Below are 26,765 nucleotides of genomic sequence, written 5' to 3'. Positions count from 1 at the left end.
CTCTTTGCAGAATCTCCTTTGCTTTGGAGGCTAACAGGCTGGGAAAATCTGTGGGGCTGGTGATTTGTGGGGGGAGTGCACTCCTCCATGGACTCCAAGTAGTAACCCCTTTTTGTTGGATGCTTCATTTACTTCCTTACCTGGGGATGATCCTCACACCCAACCTATATACCTGAGCAAGGGCTAAATTCAAACTTCTAGCACATTTCCTTAAAATGCTCGCTGTGTCATGGTGCCTCCAAGCCATCTCTTGGGTTGGAAGGCTTGGACGGGCGCAGAAGGGCTTGGCTGAAGGCACGCCAAAGGCAAGCCCATCTGCATCCATTCGCAATTCGACCGCGACCAGCGTCAGGGAGCCTGGTTCTCTGACCCGCCTCCTGTACAACTCTTTCACCGTCCACGCTCTCAAATGCAGATGCAGGAACAACTCGCAGCTTTCAACACCAAGCAACACCCAAGGGCCGATCTCCTGTCTACACTGCTGCTGCACCTTTACCCGCCTTGGGACCCCAGCATAAGCCCCCAACATTCCGGAGCTCACTGCTCACAAACCACTCTCATGCATTCTTCTCAATGTCCACTCCCTACACAAGCACACCATAGAAATCTGGCACCTCCTCTACACCTCCGTGGCTGACATCACCACCGCCATTCCCGGCGGATACAGGATCCTGCAGAAAGACTGCCCCACTCGCCCAGGAAAGGCATCACCATTGTCCACAAAAGCATACGCCACATGACAATCACCGGCCAGGCGACACTACAACCCTCATGGAGCATATCCACTTCCAGATCCAGACCAACCATAAAACAACCCTCTGCGGAACCCTCATCTACAGGCCACCCAACCTCTGCGCTCCTTTCTCTGACATCATCAATGACTTCATCACACCCCACGCCCACACCTCCACAGACTACATCCTACACGGGGACCTAAACTTCAACCTGGACAACCACGACAACCCCAACACCACACCCCTCCTAGAGAACCTCACCATCATAAAACTGAAACAACTTGTCACCACCCCCATGCACATACCACGACACACACTCAACCCCATCTTCACAGAAGGAAACAGTGTCTCCTACAGCCACGTCACGGAACTCCTCTGGACAGACTACCGCTGCATCCACTTCAAGTTCAGAAAAGTCACTGTACACAAGCAGGTCCACCGCCTACCCCGTAGAAGCTGGAACTAAGTCACAGAGGATCAGCTCACCTCTGCTCTCATCAGCACCCCAGCACCAACTACTCATGATTCTAACACCATGACATGCAACCTCCAACACTGGATCACGAACTCCGCCAACACAATCATCCCCTTCAAGAAAGTCACAGGACGACTGAACAAGAAAGCAAGCTGGTTCACCCCTGCACTCCAAGAATCCAAGCGCTCCTGCAGATGACGCAAAAAGACAACAAAACCTTAGAAACACGCACAACCTACAGCACACCACCAACTCATCAAATCCACAAGGGAGAAATCACTCCAAGATATAATCCTCACCAATGCCCACAACACCAAAGAACTCTTCTCCCTTCTTAAGGAATATTCAAACCCAGCAGAGAAACAACAGACACCCACCCTCCCAAAACCTCTGCAACAGTCTCAGCACCTTTTTTACCTCAAGATTAAGATGATCTATGACAAATTTGACAACCAAGACCTCCCCACCCCTCCAGTTCCCCCCCAGCGATGCCACCCAACACACCCTGCTCACTTGGACCCCACTTAAGACAGAAGACTCCTTAAAAACCATGAAGAGCATCTGTTCCTGGTGTACCCTCAGACTCCTGCCCTCCCCACTTCTTCCACAGTACCACCACTGCCATTGCACCCGAACTACGCAGGATGATCAATTGCTCCCCCAAAACTGCCATTTTCCCCTACAACTCAAAACATGCCGAAGTCAACCCCCTCCTGAAGAAACCCTCCACAGATTTGACGAACCTCAAGAACTTTAGGCCCATCTCCCTCCTTCCATTTGCAGTCGAGGTCATCAAAAAGGCTGTCAACGCCCAGCTAGCAAACTTAATCGAAGCCAACAACGTCCTGGACATCTCCCAATCCAGATACCAGAGCAACCACAGCACAGAGACCGCTCTACTTACCACCACCAACAACATTTACCCACTCCTCAACAAGGGCCAAAAGGCAGCCCTCATCCTTCTGGACCTCTCAGCCACTTTGACACCATCTCCCACCGTACACTAGCCACCAGACTCCACGACGATGGCAACTGCTGAAAGGCCCTTGAGTGGATATGCTCATTTCTCACCGGCAGAACTTAGCGAGTAAGACTCCCACTGTACCACTCGGAACCAACAGAGAACAGATGTGGAGTGCCCTAGGGATACTCCATCAGCCCTGCCCTCTTCAACATCTACATGGCCCTCCTCGCAATCATCATCAGAAACAAAGGGCTCAACATCGTCTCCTTTGCCGACGACACCCAGCTTATCCTCTCCCTCACCAAAGAACCCAACATCACCAGACAAAATTTCCAAGAAGGGATGAAAGCTGTCACCACCTGGATGGGAGCTGCCTGAAACTCAACTCTGAAAAAGTATCAACACTAATCTTTGTTTCCACCCCCTCCACATGGGACGGCACTTGGTGTCCATCTGCCCTTGGACACCACCCCTCACCCCGACGGACCTAAGACGAAACTCTGCATCATACTAGGTTCATTTCTCACAATGAACCGCCGTGTCCTTGCCCTGCTTCAACACCCTCCACTTACTCCGAAAAAAATTTAGATGAATCCCAAACAAATCCAGAAAAACGGTCACGCACGCCCTCATCAGTAGAACACTGGACTACGGCAATGCTCTCTATGCCGAATCAACAAGAAACTAATTTGCAAACTCCCGACCGTCCAGAACGCTGCAGCCAGACTAATACTAGACATCCCTCATCGAAACCACATCACCCAACACCTCTGTGATCTCCTCTAGCTCTCCATCGAAAGAAAAATAAACTTCATGCTCCTCACTCACACATACAAGGCCCTCCATAGCACAGCACCAGCATACCAGAACAAGCCTCTCCTTCCACGCACCTAAGAAGCACCTCTGATCAGCTGACTTTTCTCTGGCCACCATTCTACGCATCTGCAAGACCAAACCGGGAGGAACGTCCTTCTCCTACCTTGCAGCCAAAGCCTGGAACAACCTCTCTCTCCATCTCTGGCAAGCCCCTACACTGCTTCAGTTCAGGAAGGACTTCAAGACCTGGCTCTTCGTATGACCCCAGCACTCAATGGAGCCACCCAGTAGCACCTTGAGACCCTCGCAGATGAGTAGCTGCGCTTTACCAACAACTGATTGATTGATTGATTGATTGAGACTCCTTTAAAATATCAGTCCTTCCAAAAATGTTATATATGTTCCAAGCCCTCCCCTTACTACTACATAAGAATAAGCTCCAACAGCTGGCCGACATCTGTAAGTCCTTCATATGGGCCTGCAGAAGCCCTAATATTAAACATCAAACCAGCACCCTACCTCCACAACATAGCGGGCTGGGATTTCCTGAGATTCACCTCTACTATCTGGAGGCACAGCTGAGGTACCTAGTGGAATGATTCTTGGAGGAGATGGCCAAGCCACGGTGCCTCATTTAACCAAAACATGACCATTAGCAGAGGACTAAACCTCAGCGTGGCCACAATCTCTACGTTTTGCCGGTGACAAGGGTTACCCTGGATGCTTGGAACTACCACTCTCAATATAGATGGGCCACTGGGCACCTATCCCTTTTTCCAACAATTTATGGGTACAGAGACTTTACCCCGGGGCTAGGGAGGTCGAGGTTCGCATGTTGATCAACAGAGGCTGCTTTCGGCTCCAAGATATGTTTCACAATGACAACAATAGATCTTTTGAAAACATCAAACAGACATATCAGAGTCCCGAGTGGGAGAGATTTCATCATCTCCAAATCACACACTAGATACTGAAGACTAGGGCAAAGACCACAGCAACGTGACCCCTCACAAACTTCAAGTGGGATGCAACACTTACGGGCATTGGTACAATCCCCTATCGCCACAGGAACATCACATTTTGTGAAGTTTCCGTGGTTGATAGGGGCATTGCCTTATTTACAAGGCAGCTTTAAGCCACTTAACACTGCCTTGTAAATAAGGCCCCTTTCACTTAATGCTTAGCTTGAAAGGGGTGGGCAGTGGGTGTTGCAGTGGGCATACAACCGCAACACCCATTGATTTTTACGCTGCCCCTTATTTACAAGGGCAGCATAAGTAGGAGGGAGCCCCAAAATTAAGACCAGGGAAAACCTGGACTTGAAGTGGTGAAACGAGGAGAAATGTATGTATGTATGTATGTATGTATTTGAACTTGTATAGCGCACAGCTACCCGCAGTGGGTTTCCCGGCGCTTGCTTAGGGAACCCGTCCTGGTATTCCCCTGTGAGATAACCCCGGCAGGGTATCCACAAGGTGAAAGCCAGGCATCCCGCCGCGAGGGGCCGTTGTGGAGATTAAGCAAGCTACTGCCCAGAGTTGCACAGTGTGAACCCGTGAGTCGAGAAAGCACCGGAGCGATGCTTTATTCCTCCTCGTTTTTGCCAAGAGGAGGACACATCCGAAAGAGAAAGACTAGCTCAATCATTCTTCTTCGCCTCTTTGCATTCTGGTACTTTTAGTTCCACATTTTAATAGCAGGGAGGTATTGTTTCCTAGTTCACTGAGCAGCCCAATCAGGCACCAGGGTGTTGAGGTAGGCACGAGGGAGGGCTCATTACTGAAGAGGAAAAGCATATGTTTTGTGCAGATGCACTACAGTCAACCCATCATAACCAGATAGTAGTGGGCGTGTACCACCCAAAACTAAGTAGCAGACTGGTTTATAGCATGGCAACCTTTTCCTGATTAAACGTTCGAAAAGTGAAGATTTTCATGTGTTGATGCTTTCTAGATCTTGCTTTATAAAAAAAGTATGTATCTCTGGAACTAGCAACAATACCAAAATCTAATTTGTGGAACCGCTCACAATAGTGTCCCTTTAAATGTCAATCGTATGCTGTAAAGATATCATCCATAAAGCTGCTACAATCTTGCAAATGTAACACACATGCAGTTTGAAACCTGAGGGACCCTTCTTCTAGGCAAAGAAGCCATGGTCCACCGCTGTGTGGCCCAGAAAAGGGCCCCCTTTCTTGGGCTTCCCAGCAATGATTTAGTACTACAAGGCCAGAAGAGGGCTCGCTCCCCATGAGCACTGGACCATGGCTGCTAGACCTAGTGATCCTATGCTAGGATTGCCACCTGACCATTATTTTTATAGCATGGCCTTTATTTTTATGTCCATGCATGCAAATAACTTGGATAAAGCTGAGATTTTTTTTCCATTTTGTAATATAAACAGCAGCAAAAGAAGAAAACACGTATAAGATATTTGCAAGTTGTTTTAAGTTATTTGCAAATGATTATAAAATCAAGCATATTAGTTATTTGCTTTGATACAGAAACATAACAATGATTTTACACATATTATGTTCCACCTAGCAGAATCTAGTCCTTCAGAGTAGTGGAATGTGAACACATTACCGATATTTTTGTGAGAAATGAGGCAGCTCTCCAGCGCTGTGTGGCCCGGGGTCATCGAGACACGATATAATGCTACAAGGCATGGGCCCAGTGCCAGGGTAGGATCGAAGCAAGTTGCCTGACCACCCGGCCAACACGAGCAACTAAGTGCTCTGCCTTCCCCCGTCAGCCTTCGACCATCCTTTATCCTGGTCTTTTACACCCCAGGACAATTTCAACTGAGGCCCGCTACCACGTCTAGCTATCATACAATAATTTACTGAACCAGACCTATGGTAGTGCACACAAATTGCACTATTCTAAAACTTCACATATGGTCCTGATGAAGTGTCATGAGACCCGTTAGGGGCTTAACAGGCACGAAACATTTCGACCCACTTCACCACTTTAGCACTATAGGAACATTACAACCATGTAAGGGCTTACCCAATTTTAATTAGGCTAGAGCTACCAAAGGAATAAAAAAATATAACAGTAGGACTGCTCTAGACTTATTTTATCTCACCTACTTAGTGCACTACCCAGCCCTCACACTCGCACACACCCTATGGCTTCTTGTAAAGATATCCACCAAGGAGCCCCGTTTGCGGGTGCCCGTTGGGCATTGCAGTGCCAGCCCAACGAGGAGCATGGCTCAATGATGAAGCATGACATCCTCCGGGGTGTGTGAGGGCATCACAAAGAAAGACCTCCCTTTCCCCTCCTCTTTCCCTAGGAACTGCACACCCCTATGAGACGCACTTCACTGGGGCCCCATGTTTTGGAGGTATGTGCGGTGCCCTGGGTAGCTACCCACACTGCTCATGACTAACCAACCTGGGTACCTTGCTGTGCTCCAGGCGAGAGCACGCAGTTCCTAGTCGAGTCCCTGTCTGCGCCTGCAGCAGGCCGCGCAGCTCATCCACAGCGAGTCTTGGTTCCCCTGGCTGTGGTCTACACCGGCGATTAAGGGCTCGTTCTAACTAACTAGTGGTGCTGCAGTCATGAAAGGTGAGTGTTGCTCTCAGGAAGCCCTATTGCATTGGGATTGCTGCGGATTGCTGACTAGAGTGCATGAGGTCTCTAAGGCACCGCCATCTTTGGGCGGTTTGCCATGCCCCCTAGCCCACAAGGGAATTGTATGAGCCACCATTTACAATGTACCAAAATAAACAGTAGCATGGTGTTTAAGTGTACTATTGATACAGTCTCTAACACAGAAATGTTATCCAAAAAACGATAACTACCGCCATAAAAGGAGGCTATGTTAATATGTGTCTTCAAATAGTTCTGAACAATAAAACACACGTAAAGGGAAACGATGCGAAAAAATGCAGTTACTTAATTGAAACTGTGAAATGCCAATGTTCAATGTTTTCCAATAATAATTTACAGAGCGAAATTACTGTTAACACCAGTCGTGCCTATTGCATTGGAAAATAGATTAGCTACCGAGCTGATTCAGTAAGTGGATTAAAGGAAGGAATGCTGTTGCATAAATATTAGTCTCTCTCCCTTTATCAGCCATCTCCTCGCTCTATTTTCGCGTTTCTCTCCTTCCGTCCTCCGATTCCTTCCATTATTCTTTCTTTTGACACTTCCATCCACCCTCTCTCTCTCTCTCTTTTCTCAGTGTTCTCAGACACTTTTCTTTTTTCTTCATCACACCCCACTTACAGGACTTTTCCGAAGCTTCTCTCAACATTTTTCGCCCTCATCCTATTTGTAATCCATTTTTTCATGTATAGACTGTCACGGTCAGGTTCAGCCTCATTCTGTCCCCTCACTCTCTGCCCCGTTCTTTCCGCCACTAGCACTATCTCACCCACACCCGCGCCGCCTCTGTTCTTCCCCTGCTTGAAACCCCAGTCCTCCCCTCTCCGCATTTCACTATGGCGTCTGCTTTCATGCTCTCTCTGCCTTTGTCTTTTCATGCTCTGCTCCGCCCCTAGCCTGTCTCTTTCCCAAACTTTGTACCCTTCGGTTGCACATTTACCACTTTCCTTGGTTTTTACCCCCTCAGCTACCATTCCCCCACCTCCCCACCCCCACCTGTCCAATAATGATTACTACCCACCTGTCCAATAATGATTACTAATGTGCCTAAATGCTTTTAAAAATCAAGGGAGGAGAAGTTGTGAAGCAATCAGAACAAAGTACATTCACGACGTGCTACCAATCACCAGATTTCACCTGATAGTGCAGGTATAATGGCACACTGCAGCACTAACGAAAGGTGCAGTGCAACTGTGGATGCCACTATGTGCAGCATAACGTGAAATGGAAATCTCTTTGCAGGTGACCAATAATCAATCAATCAATCAATTAATCAAGCATTTATATAGCGCACTACTCACCCGGAGGGTCTCAAGGCGCTTGGGGAGGCGGGTCCGCTACTGCTCGAACAACCACGTCTTGAGCTGCTTCCTGAAGGCGAGGTGGTCTTGGGTCAGGCGGAGATGGGTCAGGAGGGAGATCCAAGTCTTGGCGGCCAGGTAGGAGAAGGACCTTCCTCCTGTGTTGACTCTTCGGATGCGGGGGACGGCGGCGGGGGCATGGCTGGTCGATCGAAGCTGACGTGTGGGAGTATAGAAGTTGAGGCGGCTGTTGAGGTATCTTGGGCCTTGGTTGTGTAGGGCTTTGTGTGTGTGGGTGAGGAGACAGAAGGTGATTCTCTTGTTGACCGGGAGCCAGTGCAGGTCTCTCAGGTGTCCGGAGATGTGGCTGTGTCAGGGGATGTCGAGGATGAGTCTTGCTGAGGTGTCCTGGATCCGCTGGAGTCTCTTCTGGAGTTTGGCAGTGGTTCCGGCGTAGAGGGAGTTGCCGTAGTCCAGTCGGCTGGTGACGAGGGCCTGGGTAACGGTCTTTCTGGTCTCGGTGGGGATCCAGCGGAAGATCTTACATAGCATGCGCAGGATGTTGAAGCACGACGAGGAGACAGCATTGACTTGTCTGGTCATGGAGAGGGAGGAGTCCAGGATGAAGCCGAGGTTGTGTGCGTGGTCTGTCGGTTTGGGTGTGCTGCCCAGGGCAGGGGGCCACCAGGAGTCGTCCCAGGCGGAGGGCGAGGAGCCCAGGATGAGGACCTCCGTCTTGTCCGAGTTCAGCTTCAGGCGGCTGTTCATCATCCACTCGGCTACGTCTGTCATCCCTTCCTGTAGGTTGGCTCTGGCGGTGGCGGGGTCGATGGTGAGGGAGAGGATCAGCTGGGTGTCGTCGGCGTAAGAGATGATGTTGAGGTTGTGTTGGCGTGCGATGGCCGCAAGGGGGCTCATGTAGACATTGAAGAGGGTGGGGCTGAGCGAGGAGCCTTGAGGAACGCCGCAGATGACTTCGGTGGCTTCTGATCTGAACGGGGGAGGCGGACTCTCTGTGTTCTTCCGGCGAGGAAGGAGATGATCCATTCTAGTGCCTTCTCCTGGATTCCGACGTTGCAGAGGCGCTGCACTAGGGTGCGGTGGCAGACAGTGTCGAATGCCGTGGAGAGGTCTAAGAGGATGAGGGCCGCTGTTTCCCCGTTGTCGAGCAGGCACCAATGGCACCAATGCCCACCTTTGCTGCACACTCTAATGCACGTAGGCAAGCTCTAAGTCTTGAAATTGCACCGAAAATAGTTCTTTGTTACATAACCATAACTTAAGTGATAATGTAAGTGCTTTCATTGAAGGCCATGGAAAGGCATATCAAGGAGTTTTGTACTCACCTTCTTGCTTATAAGCGGTAGCGCTTCAGACCTAGGAACAACCAACCTGTGAAAGAAACTCAACCATTCCTAGGCAATCATCCTAATCTTTTACGCTATGTCTAACCAGAATAGAAGGAATGCTGCAGCTCGTATGTGTCACCTGCAGTGAGAAATGGCAGTCAGGTGTCTGCATAGTGCTGCATTCCAATGACTTGTGGGTCCGCTTCTATGGTGTAGGTTAGGTGAGTTTTTGCCTAGTTCCCACCTGAGACCTTCTATTTTTGTGGGTTGTTGCAAACAGGCCAATCAGAGGCTCTAGAACTAAATGTCAAACAAGGAACATGCATTTGCAATGCAATCGGACTCTCATTTGTGAAAGTCAGAGCTATTGGCGTTGTAAACTATATTGTTTCTTACTTATGTTTTTTGTTTGTAGTGGAATGGATGTATTTTCTTTGCTATATGTAGAGGTCTTTATAGTCATAAATGGAGTACCATGAGCACAGAAACACATATATAGGGACTGACTGAAGAGCTCACACATGGAATGGTGAATTGAGAGCTCAATTACCCCTTTTTGTTAATTCATTAAGGCATCTGATGTTCCGTGACAGCATGTATAGTCCCAGGTTACCTTTTATGTTCATTGTTAGTCTCTAGTTGTGAAAATGAACACCCAGCTTGAGAGTGAATACGCAAATACATTAGTGCAAGCTTTCGAATGAGAAAGAAAAAACCCTGGCTAATCGCCTAGTAGCCACACAAGTAGCACTTAAAGGGAGACATTATTCTCATCAGCACACAAGCCCAAAGTGAACACAGTGTAGTTAAAAGATAAATAAAGGTGTGCACCCATGCTCTGTTGGGATGTGGGAGGGGTCTGCTTTAGTGGAAAGCGAACAAACAACCTTGCAAGCACACATTGACTGGCAATGTAAAAAAAAATGAGAGTCAGGAGGTGTTGTTGTGGAAATGGCATAGAAGATTAAGTGAAGTGGGACAGCAGTGAGGAAAGAGCAGAATAAAGTAGTGCACTGAAGCAAAACATGTGGTCCATAGTGAAAGGGTCCATGTGGCAGGGGCAGTCTCCAGGTGGAACAAAACAAATGTATGCTACAGACCAATGAAAACAAAGGAATTTGTTGAGGCAGACCAAAGAACCAATGGAAAGCAATGGGCTTGGTTAAAGCTCATAGACTGAATGCCCCATGTCTCAAAGACAGTGCATTCACTGCCTAAGCGAGTCCTAAAAAGTGCCTTAACGAGAGGGGTTCGTGAACAATACCTCTCGAACACTTCGGAGGGGATCACGAATTGAAAGACGGGGAAGTTCCCTTGTATTCCTTGCGATGGTTGCTTACTCGAGAAAGTGGTGGATCTTTACACCATAAATAGGAGATACATTCCCCTGGACTTTGGTCCTGATGCTGGAAAAGCCCCTTTGAAGCTGATGAATATTGAATTGGTTGTTATGTAGTCCTGACACATGTTGGTTAGTCAGGCTGAAATCCAGTTTAGGCTGGTTCAGCACTGGCTGCCTTTGGATGACCCGTAGTTTAATCCATTACCTTGTTTAATAAGCTAGGACCTATATTTTATCCATACAAATGTTAGGTATCCTCTTATTTTATTGGGTTCTCATTTGTTATAGGCCTTGTTTTATTTACCTGTGTAAATGAATCTGCTTTAGTTGTTTGACTAGTGCATATGTATGTCTCTGTTTTAGGCCAATGAAATGGTATGAATATGCACCATGCTGCATGATGAGTTCCCAGCATTTGCAAGTCTGGGACTCTCAAGCATTGTGTACCCTACTATTGTGAGTGTTGCAGTTTGCAGTCTGTGGAGTTGCATGATAGCTTAAAAGACCTACGGTCTCATTATATTTGGGCCAGCAAAAACAGATGCAGCTGGTAGCAACTGATATGTCTAGCTGAAAGAATGCCTACTAATCGGGAATAACATGTAGGTAGCTTTGCAAAAGTTGTAATGGCCTGCTTAAGGTGCAGTAATACTGCACAGTTCCTTTGATACCAGGTGCTGTATTGGAATGGAATAGGTTTTTATAAAGCGCGATAGCTACCCGCAGGCGTCCTAGCACTATAGCTGAATACAGTTGGGTGAAGCCGGTCGAGGTTATCTGCTGAAAAAAAAGGTTTTTAATTTTTTCCGTAAGAGCAAGATGTTAGGTTCTGAGCAGGTGGATAATGGGAGGGAGTTCCAGAATCTTGCAGCGTTTGTTGAGAACCATTCTACCTCTACTTCTTTCTCTTTTGAACCTGGGAATGATGACTTGGAAGGCGAGGGTCGACCTCAACTACCTATTGGGGTGGTAGGGGGTGATCAGGGGGTGATTAAGGATTGCTCCTTTCCTCCAGTAGGCACGGTGGGCGATGCACATGCTTTTGAAGTTGACTCTATCTTTTACTGGCAGCTAGTGAAGGGCTCTTAGTTTAGTTTTCACTGATTGCCAGCGGGGAATGCGCAGGAGAGTACGAGCAGCGCAGTTTTGAATAACCTGCAGTTTTTTCAGGGTGGATTCGGGGGCTCCTAAGTATAGGGCGTTTCCGAAATCCAGCCGGGAGAGGATTAGAACCTGGACCATGATCTGTCTGGCCTTGAAAGGGAGGAGCGGTAGGATCTTTCGTATGAGTCTAATAATGCTCATGCAGGTGGTTGCTAGTTTGGTTGCCTGGTGGAGGAAGGTTAATGCACTGCCCAGCCAGATGCCCAGGCTCTTGATGGTGTCCCTGGCTGGGGGAGCTGGGCCGAGTGCTAGCGGCCACAGAGAGTCAATGGATTTTTGGGGGGAGTTGCCCAGCACCATTAGCTCAGTTTTGTCGCCGTTGAGCTTTAGGTAGGACTGGCTCATCCAGGTGCATACTGCTTCCATACAGCCTCTGAGATCGCTGGAGTAAGAAGAGGGATGAGTCAGGGTAACCACCAGTTGTGTGTCGTCAGCGTAGGACACGACTTGAACGCCAAAAGGGCGTATTATTTCTGCGAGGGGGAGCATATAAATGTTAAACAGTGTGGGGCTCAAGGACGAGCCCTGGGGAACCCCACAACTGAGAGGTTTGCTGGGCGAGATGGTATTGCCCTCGCAGACTCAGAAAGAGCGGTCAGAAAGAAAGAAATGGAGCCAGGCTGCCGCAGTGGAGGTTATCCCTAGCTCTGACATTCTGTGACGTAAGATGTCATGATTCACAGTGTCGAAGGCGGCACTGAGGTTCAATAAAATAATGGCCGCAGTGCCACCCTCATCCACAATCTTTCTAGCTCCTTCTGTTACTGCTAATAGAGCAGGTTCAGTTCCGTGCATGGGGCGGAACCCCGTCTGTGAGGTGTCCAGTGAGTTGTTGGTTTCCAGGAGTTCAGTGAGGCATTGATTTACGTATTTTTCCGCGATTTTAGATATCCACGGTAGCAGAGAGATTGGGCAGTAGTGAATGAATGAATGAATTCGGATTTCTAAAGCGCGGGTAGCTGCCCTGAGGCGTCCAAGCGCTAAGAATATTGCTGAGGTTTAAGTTGGAAGGAAGGCAGATTCAGCTTCATTGATTATGCAGTAAACAGTAGTAGTAGTAGTTTCCCGGGTTCATCTGATCTAGATTTGGTTTCTTAAGGAGGGCCTTAACTGTAGCTTGTTTCCACTTCGGGGGGACTAGCCTTGCTGAGAGAGAGTTGTTGATCAGGTTCTGGATGATAGGGAGAATGGTGGGCGTAATTGTTCTTAGAAAACGAGCTGGGGCTGGGTCGCTGGGGGATCCAGACTTTACCTGTAGTATTATGGTTTCTAGGCTGGTAGGCTCCAGAAGTGGAAAGGTTTCCAGGAAGGTAGGAGGGGTAGGTCTGGTGTACTGCTGTTCTGGGAGGGGGTGAGGGGGAGGGGGGAAGGAGGAGTAGATTGTGGCTATTTTGTTATAAAAATAGTCAGCTTGTTCATTGCAACGGGTTTGAGCGGTCAGAGGATCTGGTGGTTTGTCAGGGAGTTTGAGCAAGTTTTTAGCGATCTGGTAAATCTCCTTGGGTTTGGATGCTGCTTCGTTAATCTTATTTTCGAAGAAACTGGCTTGAGCTTTTTTTATATCGGTTTTATAGGTTTTTATAGACGCCCGATATTCAGTTTTACTGGTGTGGGAATAGTCAAGGCGCCATTTCCGTTCCAGTCTCGTGCATTCTCTCTTGAGAGTGCGCAGGTCCTGTGAGTACCAAGGGGCATTTTTTGGTCTCTGTTTGGATTGAATGTCCTTGAATGGGATAATAAGGTCTAAAGAGGTGGTGATCCAATTATTGAAGTTGTCGTTGCTGACAATCGGATCAGGGTTGTTCTGTGGGGCAGAGGTTTCCAGTGTGGATGTCCACAAGTTACTATTGAGTTGTGACCATTTGCGGTCTCTGCTTGGGGCTGAGGGTGGTGAGGGGCGAGATCTTAATGGTGCCCAAGAAAATGGGATCAGAAAGTTGTCTGTCCATGGAAGGGTGATGGGTGGACTAACTGTAAGATGAGTACAGTTACTGAAGATAGGATCCAAAAGGTGACCTTTTTCATGGGTGGGTTGCAGTACTAGTATTACTAGTATTACTAGTATTACTAGTAATACTAGTAATACTAGTAATACTAATAGTATTACTAGTAGTACTAGTATTACCGTGCAATGCTACCCTACTCTTATTCAGAGCCTAAAGGGTTCAATGTCTTACAACTGTGGATGTGAGATGGTTATGTTTTGGTTGAGCCTCAACCTTTGACAACATTTAAATGCCAGACCACTCTATCTACATTGTTGCATAAATAATAACGATGTAATGACGGAAGTGGCAAGCAATCTGTGGCCAGCAAGAGCTTCATAGTTGATTTTCTTATATTTGTAATTTAATATACACTAAACCCCTCCTTGTGAGTGGGGTCTTAATTCCAAAGGGGCCACTAACAGCAGTTACCTGCCACATTGGAATGATGGGATCTGAGGAAAACACCACAGATCTCTTAACTTATACCAGGAAATTTAAGCAGCTGAAAAGAGCCTAAATGCTTGGGTGAAAGTCTGGCCTAAAATGAGGAAATTGGACCCAGAATTACTGATTGCCTGGTAATTTTCATTTCTTAGTGGGCCCTAGGGTCCAATTTGTAATGGGCTGAACGGTCACCACCCAGAGAATTACAGACAATGCCGGTATATCGTTAACTCTGGCAATGGAGAAAATCAAACCCTTTTACAGGGCCACTCACATTAAGAGCTGAAGAGGAGTAGCTGAAAAGGTTGTGATATTAGAAAAAAGTATATTTTCTTAAAATTGTCATGTTTAGGATTGTTTAGCTCAGCCAATTATTTTTCCATTTGTAAATGCCACAGTTTACTGGCTTAGTTTGTCTGAAACCCATGGCACACTTAGGGTCTGGTATTAGGGGTTGCGTAATTCCATGTAGAGTAATCAATAGGAATTATGGGATTATGTGGAATGATGTGAGAAGTGAAATCCTGCATTTAAAACTATTTTATACATACCTTAGAGGATGTATTTTGTGCTAAGAAATAGTGCTAAATGCAAGAGAATATGAATAGCGAGCTGTTGTAATTTTGCAGCGATTGGGTTAGCATTAGCAGAAGCCATCCTGAATTTAGAAGTTATCTTGACCGTTTTGTGGAATCCATTTTGTATTTCTGGCAGCCATCTTGTTTGCCATGTGCTACCACGTGCGTGCCATGTGCTCTGTCCTACCTTGCTGTTGTCTACTCTTGAAATCTGCCTAGAGACAGGTTATATTTAGCCTCTTCTGCATCACACATGCTCAGCTGAGCTTGAACCTGTCCTTGCAGCTGTTCCTAGTCTGTAAATGTCAGGATGTGTTCACCAGAATTAGCAACTGTTAGCTCCTCCAACTTGTTGACTGTGAATTTTCTGTATGACCTTATATGTACCTGAAACCTTCTCTTGTACTTGAACTACCTTATTTTGAGCCCCCGTGTGGGTATAAAAGGACCAAGTTCCATCCATTCAGTGTGCTACTTCATACATTGCCGAAGGGTGTTGTGTGAATGTAGTTCCAACTCATGAGGTTTAATACATTTTGTATTTTCTATTCCAGTTTCTGTGCCAACTTCTATCCTATTGATCTGAGGACCTGTGCAGAGAAGGGTGAACCCCTTGCACTGGTAGGCCTTGCTGAGGCTCACCACCACAAATTGGCACCCGACACGTGGGGCTCATCGGCGACTCGGATGCCCAAAGGAGTGGTTGAAACGGAGGATTGGAATCTCGCTTTGGACGATCACTGCCGGAGGAGACCCACGTCTTGGCAACCACTGCGTTTTTCCTCTCTTTCTGATCTGACCCTCCATGTGGTGCCGGTCCTCGACTGAGATCTCTTCTGTTGATTCGCCGTGCAGTGACCATTTGGTCGATTTTGAGAATTTGGCAGTTGGAACCTGGACACCAAGTGATTGGTAAGAGTTGTTATGCAACACTTGCTGTTGGTTTTGCAGCCTGGGATTGGTAAGGTAGTTTAGTAATGCTTACTGTGGCTTTGGAATTTTGGAATTGTGTTGACCAACTTGGATTTGTATGGGATTAATATATGAATTGCAATTTATATAGGCAGGTAATGAGGAGAATTTTCTCTGTTTTGAATTTATTTGAATAGCACCACATACTACAGTACCTTAAGTGCATTCCTGTTTCTAGCACACTTCGTAGGATGTGTTGCTGTTGTAGTGGTACCAATTTGAGACTCGATGAAGCACAACCGGCTCCCCTGGAGAGGATGCCTAATAGGGACATGTATATTAAATATGGTATTTCTTCTATAATGTACAGCACATTATGGAATAAATATACTCGTAAGGATCCTGAGTTGCATTGGCCTATGCATTGGTCATTTGATTTACGAAAGATTCAGTATGTGAAACAAGGTATGTTTGAGCGAAAGGCTAGGCAAATATGTTTGAGTGTGTGCGAATGTGGGAGAAAGAAGTGCGTGAACGAATGAAGTGTGAACAAGCCTTGATTGAAAAAGAACAGTGAAAGAACATCCATGCGAAAGCATTGGAAATGAAAAATAAAGAAACGAAAGAACTTAAAGAGAGAGAACATAGGAAGCGTATTTACAGGTAACTGGCAAATACGCTGTTCGGCGACTACTCTATCCTATCCTTAATAAACCTCAAGATGATTTCTTGTTATTAGATCGTTCTCCACCTCTGTATACTCTTCCTTCTGCTCCTCATGATTCAGATGAGGACTCTCCTACAGACCAGGACAAAACATGAGAAACTCGTTCTATGTTGTTAGCTGAGCGTGCGTCTCAGCTTAGATCTGCTGCTCGTAAAGCCGCCCGTAATACTGCTTCTGAACTTTTAGATAGCATAATGGATTAGCAGGAAAGGGAGCAAATATATTTTACAGAGATGTTTGCCACAGAAGTTGTTGAACGGTTTAGGAAATATTCTGAAGAATTGGAGCATGTTGATATAGCAAATGATTGTAAGCAAATGCGTGATGGTCTGTTTGTCTTTTCTCAGGTGGCTGACTCAATCAGGCGTTTGGTTAAATTACGTGTTGAGACAGTCTGTTTGCACTGACTTGCGTGTGAACATCTATACTGACAGCCGCTATGCTTTTGGAGAGGCCCATGATTTTGGCCCACTCTGGAAGGAAAGAGGCTTTCTTACATCCCACGGGATGCAGATAATGCATGGAGAACTAGTGCATAATCTTTTGACTGCACTTACATATCCAAAGAAAATTGCTATTATTAAGTGTAGCGCTCACAAGAAAGTTATTGATAAGATACGACAAGGCAACGCCTTTGCAGATCGCGTAGCTCCTGAGACTGCGATGCAACGAAGCACTACATCCATGTACGTAGTGAAATCACAAGCTGAACGTTGGCATGATGCTAGAGAAGAAATATTACCTATACAGAGATCTGCCTCTGTGAAAGAGCTGGAGCAATGGTCTAAAGAAGGAATTTTAGACGATGAGGGGTGTTGACGTAACAAAGAAATTTACAACCTATGGTTCAAATGGCACATGGGCCGGCACATGTTGGAGCTCTAGCAATAACGAAATTGCTTACGCGAGTTTGGGAGCATCCTGAAATTGCCAGCACAGCTAAAAGAGTAGTACAGTCCTGTTTGATCTGTTGGCAGTATAATCCTGGTAAAGGGAAACAAACTCCTACAGGAGGGTTTGCTACACCAACTGCACCTTTTGAAGTTTTGCAAATGGATTACATCCAACTTGAACGCTGCAATAACTTAAAGTATGTCCTAGTGGTGGTATGTGCCTTCAGTAAATGGATAGAGGCATACCTTACAAAGGATAATACAGCTCTCACTACAGCGAAGTTGCTTCTAAAGGAGTTTTTCCCTTGATATGGTGTTTGCAAACTTTTGTGGAGTGACAACGGACCTCATTTTATTAGGAAAGTTGTTGAATATGTCCTGAAAGGATTAGGGATCAAGCAGAAATTCCATGCAGTCTTGCACCCACAATCAGCAGGATTAGTGGAGAGGTACAACGCTACTTTGAAACTGAAATTAGCAAAAATACTCTGAAATGGCCAGATGCACTACCTCTGGCATTGTTGTCCATAAGATCGGTGCCACATTCACGATCTGGACTTACACCATATGAAGTGGTGTTTGGGAGACCGATGAACATTGGGGAGTTCCTAAGCCACGCCCCATACATGATGTACCTTGTGTTCGGATGAATGATTATTTGGCACAGTTAACCAACAGTTTGATCTCTATTCATCAACAGGTTCGAGAAGCTCTGCCAGACAGATCTACAGGTGAGGCCCATGATCTCGGCCTGGACACCAGGTTATGGTCAGAATATTTGAGAGGTCAAAGAGCTTGGAGCCGAGGTGGCGAGGAACAGAGCAAGTGCTTTTGGCTACGAGGACAGCAGTGCGAGTGACGAACTGAAAAAATTGGGTCCATAGCACACACTACAAACGTGTGTTGCCTACCTTGGTGGAACCTGCTGTGCTGACCGACCATCGAGAGATCCTGGATACTGAGAAAAACCAAGCCATCTCACCTGATGAATCTGAGGAAGTCTTCCCGGACCACACGATTTCTGGATTATCGCTATACCAATTGAGACCACGGAAAGAGCCTGCATTGTCAAAAAGGACTGGTTGAGCTACTGCCCTGGGTTTGCAAAACGGAGTGCCGATGTGGCAAGGGGGGAATCAGTACTGCGAAGTGACACCCGTCTTAACCCTCAGTGAAGAAATCAATGGCTGCCCAGGGATAAGAGCTCCAACGGTTGTTTTGTTTTGATGACGAAGTGATCATGTCTGCCGAGAGATCAAAAGTTGCTAAGATATGCACTAAGAAAATAATTTGTGCTGTAGGGTTTTTTGGTGCTATGGTGGTTATGCTAGCAATTACCTGGTATGTTGAGAAACTGGCTCCTGTTCGAGAGCTTTTGATCGCCACTACTCCAGTACCAGTTGAGCACCACTACTTTACGCTTCCCTACCATGAGCAGAAGCATCGACAATCCTACCTGAATAATACATTCATCCAGATGTTACATCATACACATAATGCCACGAATACTACCAACTGTTGGGTGTGTGGGATGATACCTGCACACCAAAAGAAAGGAGGTACACCTTTCATTCCTCTTCCATTCTCTCATAATGGTTCTTGTCAAGCATGGCTTGTGCTCTAGTTTGCCTCTGAAAGGGCCAACATTACAGAAATGACAGTAGGACAGATTAATTATCACCTTAATAAAGAATGTTATCCTGATGAGAATGGGTACCCTCAAGCTAGAGGAACAAAATAGGAATGGGAGGAGTACCAACCTGGCAATATTTCTATGCCACATGTGTTCACAAATACAAGGACTATGAAGAACAATGAACCTTTTGTAATTTCAGTGACAAGAGCTAAAGCAGACTTATGTATTAGTAGTGTTGGGAGAATTCCAGTGGGGAGAAGTGAATGTACTGTAATTCTGACAATTGAAGGTACCAATAATAGCAGCTTTATTTCATCGCATAATACATACTTTGTTTGCGGTAATAAGGGATACTACCAACTAACTGTGGGGTGGTCTGGGGTCTGCTACGTGTCCTTTCTGTTGCCCCCTGTGTTTCTGGCACCTACAAGGCAATTGACTCGTGTTGTGGAAGCTGTTACCAAACAGACAGTAATGGCACTTGGGAACATTACGGAAGAGCTACAAGTTGCGAGGATTGTAGCACTCCAGAATCGCATGGTACTTGATGTAATTTTGGCTGATCGAGGTGGTGCATGTTGCATCATCGGTAGCAGTTGTTTTGTCTTTATACTGGATCACTCACCTTCAGTATATGATGCAATCTCTAAACTGCATAAGATTGCTGCAGAGATTCACCCAGAGACTGGTACATGGACTTTTTCGAACTGGATGTGGACACTCTTTATTACTTGGGGCTGGAAGCTACTGACTGTTCTATGTATAATACTGGTGATACTATTTACATGCTGTATATGTATACAATGTGGTCCCATGCTGTGCTGCATTTGCATCACTGCTTGTACACCTGCCAAGAGAAATATTGCAGAAATGAAAGCTCAACAAATGATAAATAAAGAGGTCACTGAACTGATGAGCATTGATGTACAGAATGCATATCTAGATTAGCCCAGATGAGTGAATGTGTTCAGCTAATGCTAAAAGGGTCGTCTGCTGTAATTTTGCAGCGATTGAGTTAGCATTAGAAGATGCCATCCTGTATTTAGAAGTTATCTTGTCCGTTTTGTGGAATCCATTTTGTATTTCAGGCAGCCATCTTGTTTGCCATGTGCTACCACGTGCGTGCCATGTGCTCTGTCCTACCTTGCTGTTGTCTGCTCTTGAAATCTGCCTAGAGACAGGTTATATTTAGCCTCTTCTGCTTCGCACATACTCAGTTGAGCTTGCAGCTGTCCTTGCAGCTGTCCCTAGTCTGTAAATGTCAGGATCTGTTCACCAGAATTAGCAACTGTTAGCTCCTCCCACTTGTTGACTGTGCATTTTCTGTATGACTTTATATGTACCTGAAACCTTTTCTTGTACTTGTACTGCCTTCTTTTGAGCCCCTGTGTGGGAATAAAAGGCCCAAGCTCCTTCCATTCAGTGTGCTACTTCATACATTGCCGAAATGTGTTGTGTGAATGTTGTTCCACCTCATGAGGTTTAATACATTTTGTATTTTCTATTCCATTTTCTTTGCCAACTTCTATCCTATTGTTCTGAGGACTTGTGCAGAGGAGGGCGAACCCCTTGCACTGGTAGGCCTTGCTGAGGCTTACCACCGCAGAGCAGCCACTTGCGCTCGCTAAATGTGCACTTGGGATGGGATTTCCCCCCAACTTACTCCTGGCATTTAGCGCTATTTTGTTAGAGCACAATGCACCCTTGCATCCAAAATGGATGCAATGATGCATTTTGTGCTAAGAAATAGCACTAAATGCAACAGAACAGCGAGTTCGAGTGGCTGCTTATGCTCGCTAAATGTGCATTCGCACTAGGAGTTTCTCCCTCCAAATGACCCTTAATTATATGAGCAGGTAAATCATAAGGTTATTGGTTATTTCGTGTAAGAGTACCATGGAATTACCCAAATTACTCTTATTACTCTGGCATCATTTAAATTACATCCAGGCCTATTTGGTATACGGATGTCAGTATTGAAATTGGCTGCTTTTCTTCAGTTATCAGTGGTGAACCGCTCTGGTGGCTTTCTTTTTGTGTTCAGTTTTCCATCTGATGTAGAATGAAAAAAGTAATATTCTAAACCACATGTAGTGTCTGCATTGTCAATTTTGTTCTCTGCAGCTGTCTTTTGTACTTTTGTAGAAATGCTAATGCCCAGTTGGTAACATCGATAAAGAAGAGGTTAAGCATGAGGAAGCTTTTCTGTGTGGAAACACATTTTTAAGATTTGCTCTTGAATTGTTATAATAGCTTTGAAAGAAAACTGTGCACATATAACAGGTGTGAGGCATTACTCTTAAAACCATGATTAAATCTTTGAGAGGAACTGAAAAAAGACTATCAAGCTAAATTCCTAGTCTAGAGGATAAGAAGTGATTGCAGATGGCAAATTAGGCTATGTATCTTCAATTTGTGGTAGCATGAAGGACTGGATGGGGTTAGAGAATACCTCCAGTTTTTAGAAATGTTAGAACTCCAATCTCAGTTAGGTTGAACCTTTCCAGGCAGGTTGGTAGCCAGTGGCTTGGGCAGCCAACATGGCGAATGTGCTCTAAGCAAGCTCTGCTGCTCGTCCTGTTTTTTTTCTACAGTAATCCTGTCGGGAACCCGCCATCATCGCTAGCTGACCTGCCTCCCACTCTCCTAGTTTCTCTGGCTATTGATATATGCCAAAGCTGCTGTTGGGAGGAGGCGCCAAAATGGCAGATGGGCTGGGCCCATGAATTGACCGTGCTGGAGTAGTGCCCTCCCCCAGATGGGTGTACGGGGCTGGGCTGAGGACCGTGAGTGATTCCTAAGGGTCGGCATCTCAGGCAGCCCTGTGTTGGGGTAAATAGCAGTGCCACGGGCGGCGTGGGATGGAGGAGCACCAGTAAGTCCTGATGGGTACGTGCTGCACTGCCAGGGGTGGTCGGAGGTCGTGGGGTGGGTCGCAATAGGTGAGTAGAACTCCACCGGCTCTTGAAAATACTGACAAGGGGGCAGCCAGGTGTTGCCTTGTGTATGGGATGCTCACTGTGCTGTCCCTCAGGTTGCAGTTGGCTGTCGTGCTGCCCTGGTCTTGTGAAATAGCCTGCTGCTGGTCAAACCAGTGCTGGGCTGTGCTGACCCCCACCGTGCTGTACTGTCACTGCCTGTACCTTGCTTGGGAGGCCACGGGTCACATGTAAGAGCAATGGTGGCCCGCTGTGACACCCGTCCCTCCAGGTATTGTCATCCTGATAATGGATGCCATTGCCAAGAGTATGACACTGTGGGACTGGAGGAGTGGACTGTGAATGACTGTCGGATGAGAACACAAGCCCCTGAAACACTAAGCATCAGGATTGAGTGTGCCAACTATTTATTTGAGAAGATTTGATGCTCCTGCCATTTGGGTGCGAGATGGCCGCCTTTTACCATTCCATTCCAACAGACTTTATTTCAGGTGCCTTTTTACAGATACATGTGGGAGTAGACCGTGCGTTCTCCCTGGTGACATTCGTGGCCTCTTGAGCCCAACAGATGCGGCGTGGCTTCCAGGGAGCCATCATCAGACCTGTTACAACCCTCTTCCCTTCCTGATAGGGAGAGCCTGGAACTGATTTGCCCACTTGTGTATCTTCGGGCTGCTTGTGCTGCTGTGCTAACAGTACTTGTCTGGTGCTTACAAGGGGGCCCCATCCCAGACCTCGCCTTGCTGGTTGCTACGTCATTTGAGTGGCATCAGCATAGAGCCCATCCAGCAACTGGCACAACATAGACTGATGACCGCATTGTGCCTTGCCTGGCCCTGAGCCAACCAGTGAGTGGCACAGGCACTGACACACTTCCAGAACCTTGGCTGCTTGAGCTGCACACTTACTCACTTTCTTTGGTATTGGCAAGCAAACCTCCTGAGGGGACACAGCGTTTCTTCAGCCATGAGCATCAGAGAGAGGAGGCATTGGCCATGCATGTGCTTTCATACAGAGCGCCCCTACAAGGTGGCCCCCTGCGTACCATGATCAACTGCCTTTCAGTGCTGGCATTTCAGACAATGCTGTTCCACCACTCTCAATCAGTGACAAACTGGACTCCGTCTTTGGAGCTGTCAAGAAAGTTGGTACTACTCTCTAGACCATGCGCACATCAATGGAAAGCAAAATAGATGTAGTAACAGTGGTTCTTACGCTGTTGCATGCGTATCACCACAAGCTGCCAGACAAAGTCCACACTGCTGAGCTAACCATCACTGAGCTTTAGCTGCGGGCTCGGGAACTGGAATCCTTGATGCATGAAATGTTGGAGGGAGTGGAATTCCTGGAGCGTCGCGCAGAGAATTCACAGGGCAATTCATGGTAATACAATGTGCGAGTAGTAGGCTTTCCAGAAGGGAAGGAGGGAGCAGATGTTGTTTCTTATGTGGAACAATGGAAGAGGCAACTGATACCTCAGGAGATTCTCTTGCACTTCTTCTCAGTGGAATGGGCTCATCATGTTCCCACACACCATCCGCCGCAGGGATCGAACCACAGGCTGTTCCTGTTTCACCCACTACACTAATGCAACAAGGCCTCTATTTTATGAGAGACTCAGAAGATATGTGAGATATTGGTGGACAACCCTAAGATAATGTTCTTCCCGGATTACACTGTAACGGTGCAGAAACAAAGATCTTCTTTTCTAGAGGTCAAGAGCTGTTTTCATGCACTCCTGTTGCTGGCATGCCTGAGTGTGGGTTCAGGGGCAAAACATACTTCTTCAGGTCCCCCAAAGGTGCCTGGAACTGTCTGGAGACATTGGGAATATAGTCAGTGGACCGGTTAACGTGGGCAGGCACCCTGGCCATGGCAGGGCTGCTCCAGGACATCGGGCCGTCATCCCAGATCGATGCTCTCCTCTCAGTCAAATAGTGCACCCAACCTGGAACAAGTCAAATGAGAGAGGCACCAGGCCTTGCAGAATACTGCTGCGGTACGTGACATTATAACAGTCTCTGAACCGAATGACGATTCAGATAAATTGATTGGTGATGATGGCCTCTCAACTACATGGTCCTCTGTGGCGGACTCAGTGGCCCTGAATGAAGTAATGCCCCAAATGGCTGAGGACATTATTTGATACTTAGATTGCCTGTTTATTGTGGTTTGGTAGCCCCACTTTAATTGTTGCAGCACCCTAACATGTCCTCCTTTGATTATATGTGATTCCATTACCTTCCTGTTACAGGGCTGGGTGATCATCATTCATTTGGTGGCCGCTGCATGACACAATTCAGAAATGTTCCACTTTGACTGTGGGTACAGCAATGTTAAGCTCTGTTATATTTATGGGTTCCCATATATCCATCCATACTTTTGTGGGATGCTCGATCGTTGGCTGCCTAGTTCCTGCCCACCAGTTTCCCAACTGGTTAACGCTTGCCAATCTTAGATATTCAGCTGTTTGGGTGTGAACATGTTGGATCTCTTCTCTATTATTATTTACGTTCTTATGTTAATGGTTTAAATTTTTTACGTCATGACCCACGACTCCTCATGGCCCAGCCCTCCACTGCAGGCCATTGTTATATCCAACATGCATCACTATATCATCCCCAACTACTATGCAATACCCAGTTACTGGACGCCATTCCCTAGCATACATGATACATTTTAATATTCTCACATGGAACATGAAGGGCATGCATACGCCTCCACATCTCTACTCAGTTTAATCCTACTTGAAATGCCACTCCACGCACATTGCATTATTGGAGGAGACTCCTTTAATTCATACAAAAATCACTAAGCTGCAGAGGCGAAGGCGCAGTCAGGTGTTCTCCACCAACTATTCTACCTACGCCAGTGAGTTAGGCCTGGGACCCCTTTTGTTTCAGATGATTCTATACAAGATTCAGATGGCCGATATGTCATAGTGAATGACCAGTTTGACGGCTGCACCATACTCATAGGTTCTATATATGCCCCAAACTCTGAACCCGTCCACCTTTCTACATGCTCTACTACATACACTGTCTTGATGGAGAAGTGTGCCGTGACTTCTAGGGTGGACCATATCAGTGTTTTAAATACTACCCTTGATCGCTCCTTTCCTTCATTGGTCGCACAATGCGACCTCCAATGCACAACTTGTACAAGATTGGCTCCATCAATGACAGCTAGTTGACATTTGGAGATTCTGTAACCCGGAAACAAAGGTGTACTCTTTTTTTCTCTGCTCTGCACTAACTTCACATTCGCATGGAAAAACTGGTGGGCACTGTTTGTCTGAACTGGGGTGGCTTGGTGAGCAAAATAACAATGGATTAAACCCATATCTGTGAGGGGGGGTGAATGTTTTGCCAATGATCAACATTCCGTCCATCAGCTTGTGTGTTTTGCTGTTCGCCCTATGTGGGAAGGTTATGCCCAAACGTGGGTCCCGTGATCACTACGCCACTGGAGTCAAGCTATCCTGGCTGATGACGGTTGATTGCCAGAAACCGGTCCTAGGATGCTTGATTCCGGTCCAGGGAAGACATGACTTGGCGGTTTGGGCTGGACTGTTCCCATGAGGCACATGGTCAAGACTAATTTGCACATGGCCATGTCTAAACTGGAGTGGCGTGGTGAGCAAAATAACGATGGTATAAACCCAGATCTGTGACTGAGGGTGAATGTTTTGCCAATGTGAAACATTCCGTCCATCACCTCGCGTGTAAAATTGGGGGGCACGCCATCGCTACTTTCTTCTGTTATCCAAATAGATTACCTGAGCTGTAAAGATTCTGATCACAATAACCAGATTCTGCAATAAGGGAAGGAGCTCCTCCTCCATACCCACATGGCACTTTCAACCTGCACTGCTGGAAGACCCCCGGTCCGATCCTCAACTGGTTTGGCAACCAAGGAATACTTTGAGATTAATACCTGTACAGTTACCACCAAATTTACATAGTGTGATACTTTCATGGGATGACATGGGGACACTATTTGGGAACACAGGGGAGCATGAGACTATTACTTACCAGAGACATCTCTAGAATAGTACACATGCTCCTAGACCTAGAAACCCAGATGGTACATTATTCCAGTAGCACCAGTGATCTGGCGGATGCACGACGCAAACATGTCATGTTATTTGAACGACTGCGTTATCTTAACTATGGTGCACATTCGGCTGTACACATGCCCAGGGGTATTCCCGTAGATGATGGGACACATGTGATATTGTTATATGCAGACGATATACTGCTCTACTTTAGAGACATTATTAATTTTCTTTACAAACGTCCCACTTCATAACCCAGCTAAATTGTTTTGCGAGTTTGATCGGCAGACATGCACATTTATTTGGAACAAGTCTAGGTGTAGGGTAGCTTTCACAAAGCTCTGTTCACCCACAGATCGTGAAGGTCTGGTTGTGCAGCACTTTGAGCAACTATCTTGCCTCACAAATCAAGTAGATTGCTAAATGGATGGTGGGTTTACACCTGTCGGGCACAGTCACGTCTTCGCCTGCTTGGAGCCTGCCCACTATTCTACAACTGTTTCATCCCTGTACACGAATGTGAGTGCCGGACTCCATGCTGCTGTGAGTGGTCTATCGCTGCTACCAGAGGTGTCTCCCTCTCACTAAACACATCATCCCCTAGCCAGGGTTGGATTGGGATTAAAAATCGTCCCGTGCATGCAAAAAGAAAAGTGGCCCACATTTGCAAAATGCCTTTCTGCAAAACACTGCTTCTGCGCAATTTTGTAAAAAAAAAAAGGGGGGGGTTAAAAAAATGCACTGATTAGTTTACAATGGTGAAACACACCTGAAAACAAGTGAGGCCACTTCTGCTCAGGCCCATGCCCCCCGCTCAATATGCATA

This window comes from Lissotriton vulgaris, chromosome 1_1 (assembly GCF_964263255.1).
Source record: "Lissotriton vulgaris chromosome 1_1, aLisVul1.2, whole genome shotgun sequence".
Classification (NCBI taxonomy): Eukaryota; Metazoa; Chordata; class Amphibia; order Caudata; family Salamandridae; genus Lissotriton; species Lissotriton vulgaris.
Note: the sequence above shows the minus strand (reverse complement) of the source record.